The 3,703-nt window shown below is 51.3% G+C and overlaps 1 pseudogene; it reads left to right on the plus strand.

The window, feature by feature from the left end:
* Nucleotides 1-1,608: 1,608 nt before the first annotated feature.
* On the plus strand, nt 1,609-3,130 carry LOC118637862 (annotated as a pseudogene).
* Nucleotides 3,131-3,703: the final 573 nt, after the last annotated feature.

A 3,703-nucleotide genomic window follows, 5' to 3' on the forward strand; every position in this document is an offset into this window, starting at 1 on the left:
TCAGAATGGAGTTATAGGTCAGTGCAAAAATAACTGCTGAACTGTGTCTTTCATCCATCCTGTTGGGTTTTGCTTGCTCGTGGACTGGCCTGTGTTGTGCGTGCCTCTGGAGGGTGGTTTTCCCCGGTGCAACCAGGCCGCCTGGGTCTGGGCCCGCGATCATTACCCTGTGCTCAGAAACAGTCTCCTGGAGATCCATGTGGGGAAAGTATGTTGTAATATTCCTGCTTGTTTCATTTTTAAGGGAAATAAACATGCCCCAAGAGACTTGATTAAAATAAATGTTTGCACCAGTTTGTTTCCAGGTTCCTCTGAACTCCAACAGGTGAATGCACATTTGAATTGGCTGAAGCCATTTTGTTGTTGGTGACATCCTCAGCGATACTTCCTGGAAGCTGCGTGTGTGTGTGTGTGTGTGTGTGTGCGCACGCGTGCATCCTGAATTCCATAAGAAGTTTGTGTGGAATGTATCACAGCTGTGGCACAGTGTTCTCAACAGGTCCCTGAGGACCGGCCTCACTCACCTCCCAGCCTTCACCACACCTGGTCGGCCCCAGACACGCGTGCTGCTGAGCTTGCGTGCTGACAAGATGCCCTGCTTGAGGACAAGCCTGCAGGCCCTGGAGCTGGAGGGACCCTGGGACTGATTTTCCTTTGAAAGCCATGAGGCTCCCCCTTCGGTCCAGACTGTCCCCTCCACCTCTCCCTCCCAGTCCCTGATCACACCATCAGCACCTCCTCCCGGCCCACGCCAGCACCGTTCTGTGTCAACTGCCAGGGCATCTGCGTACCTGTAAGCTTCCTGGTCTCTTGTGGCCAATGCAAACATTTCCAAACATGTTCTTTCATTGGCAAAACAAAGTAAAACTCTGTAGGAAGTTGAAACAGCGATCAGACAAACCGTCACTTACTGAGAGGCTGTAGGAAGCCGTTTAGCATTTAATAGTCCTTGTTTACAAGAAGCAAAGCTAATAAAATTGCGGTTTTATTGAGGCCCATCTGTAGCTTCTTTTTTCTTAAACCGGTTTAACAGTCAGAGCATCAGAACACATTTCGGCTGGGGAGACACTGGAGGCGTGTGAATTCCCTGCATGTCCTCCCTGGAACCCCAGGACTGGAGGAGGAGCTGGGCTAGCTGTGTTCTGAGGGTGTGCCAAGGGCGCTGGTTGGTGGCATCACTGGGGAGCCCTGTTCTTTCATCCTTCACCTACTTAGTCACATTTTTTTTTCTATCCTCACCCGAGGACATTTTTTGATATTTTGTTCAGATAGAGTGGGAAGGAGAGAGAGAGAGAGAGAGAGAGAGAGAGAGAGAGAGAGAGAGAGAGAAACATCGATGTGAAAGGGACACATCGAGTGGCTGCCACCCGCACGACCAACCAGGGGCAGGGACAAACTGCAACCGAGGTACATGCCCTTAGCGGGAACCGAACCCAGGCCTCTGTGGTCCATGGGCCAACACTCTAACTGCTGAGCCAAACCGGCCAGGGCCAGTCACATTTTTTTAAAAAACAAACTTGCCAGCGTGGCCGACAGGGGCGGAGACCTAGAGACCAGAGCAGCGGCACCCGGGAGGCCTGGAGAGAAGCGAGCATCACGGGCAGCCAATGCGACGTGGTTGTGGTGGGGGCGGCATGTCAGGTATGGCAGCAGCCAGGCTTCTGCATGATTCTGGCCTGAATGTGGTGGTGCTGGAAGCCCGGGACCATGCGGGAGGCAGGACTTCACTGTTAGGAATCAAATGGCTACATATGTAGACCTTGGAGGATCCTTTGTTGGGCCAACCCAGAGTCATGTCTTAAGATTAGCCAAGGAGCTAGGATTGGAGGCTTACAAAGTGAATGACGGGGAGTATGAGATCCACTTCGTAAAGGGCAAATTGTACAAATCCCGGGGCGCATTCCCACCTGTGTGGAATCCAATTGCCTACCTAGATCATAACAACCTTTGGCGGACAACAGATGACATGGGAAGAGAAATTCCCAGTGAGGCCCCATGGAAGGAGCCCCTTGCAGAAGTGGGACCGCGTGACGATGAAGGAGCTGCTAGACAGGATCTGCTGGACCGAGTCTGCAAGAAACTCTGCCACCCTCTTTGTAACCCGTGTGTCACTGCGGAGCCCGTGCGGTCTCTGCTCTGGTCTCTGTGTATGTGAAGCAGTGTGGAGGCACCACCAGGATCACCTCAACAACCAGCGGAGGGCAGGAGAGGAAAGTTGTGGGTGGATCTGGTCAAATAAGTGAGCGGATAATGGACATCCTTAGGGATCTGGTGAAGCTGGAGAGGCCTGTGGCCCACATTGACCAGACAGGAGAAAATATCCTTGTGGAGACACTAAACCATGAGGTGTATGAGGCTAAGTATGTGATGAGTGCTGTTCCTCCTGTTCTGGGCATGAAGATTCCTTACAACCCTCCTCTGCCAATGCTATAAAGAGAACTTTTGGAGGAAAAAGGGTTACTCTGGAACCATGATTATTGAAGGAGAGGAAACTGCAGTTGCCTACATATTGGATGATACCAAACCTGATGGCAAATATCCTGCCATAACTGGATTTATCCTTGCCACAAAGCTAGAAAACTGGCACGTCTCACCAAAGAAGAAAGGTTGGATAAATTGTGTGAGCTCTATGCAAAAGTTCTGGGATCCCAAGAAGCTTTGAAGCCGGTGCACTATGAAGAGAAGAACTGGTGTGAGGAACAGTGCTCAGAGGCTGCTACACGACCTACTCCCCCCCGGGGATTATGACTCAATTTGGAAGAGTTCTACGCCAGCCGGGGGGCAGGATTTATTTTGCAGGCAGGGAGACTGGTGCACACTGGAGTGGCTACATGGAGGGGGCTGTGGAGGCTGGAGAGAGCTGCCGGAGAGAGCCTCTGTGCCATGGGGAAGAGTCCAGAGGATGAGTCTGGCGGTCTGAACCAGAGTCTGGATGTTCCTGCGCAGCCCATTCCGAAACCTTGGAGCGACATTTGCCTTCTGTGCCAGGCTTGCCGAGGCTGATTGGATTGACTGCCATCTTGTCAGCAACTGCTCTTGGCTTCCTGGCCCACAAAAGGGGGCTACTTGTGAGGCTCTAAAGAGAAGGCATCTGAACCACATCTTATTTTACTTGGTGTGTGGGTTTGGGGAAGGGGTTGTGGTAAAGTTTCATGAAGATATACAGATTCTAGCTTGAGGTGGGGAGCATGAAGATGAGTCAGGCTGCTGACCACAGGAAACAGTATCTCTTTCTTTATTTGGTCCCCTGCTTGGCGTAGCACTCTGTCTTGCCCATTTCCAAGTGCACTGCCCCCAGAAACTTCCCAGTAGTTAGGCAGTTTTGTTCACAGTCCTTGCTGTCCCACAGCACACCTTGCCCTGTGGCTTTGTGCTTCTGCTTCCTCTGACCTGCAGCATCCCCATCTTTCAAGTGCTCTGCATTTGTCCTTAGAATCCTGTATTGTTATAGCTGGTAGACCTTAGAGACCATCTAGTCCTCACCCTCTATTTTAGAGTTGAGCCAACTGAAGCTCAGAGAGGTGGAACATAACTGTGCAAGGTCTGAAATAAGACTGATATCTTGGAGACTAGAGCACAGGTCCATTGCTTTTCCTCTCTCCTGGGATATATGCCCCACTGATCCTCTTCTACCCCCTGCCATGATTCCTGGTGGAGCCCCTTGTACGGGTTTGCTTTGCACTAAATTGTTATGGACTACTAC

Source organism: Molossus molossus, unplaced genomic scaffold, assembly GCF_014108415.1.
Source record: "Molossus molossus isolate mMolMol1 unplaced genomic scaffold, mMolMol1.p scaffold_m16_p_20, whole genome shotgun sequence".
NCBI lineage: Eukaryota > Metazoa > Chordata > Mammalia > Chiroptera > Molossidae > Molossus > Molossus molossus.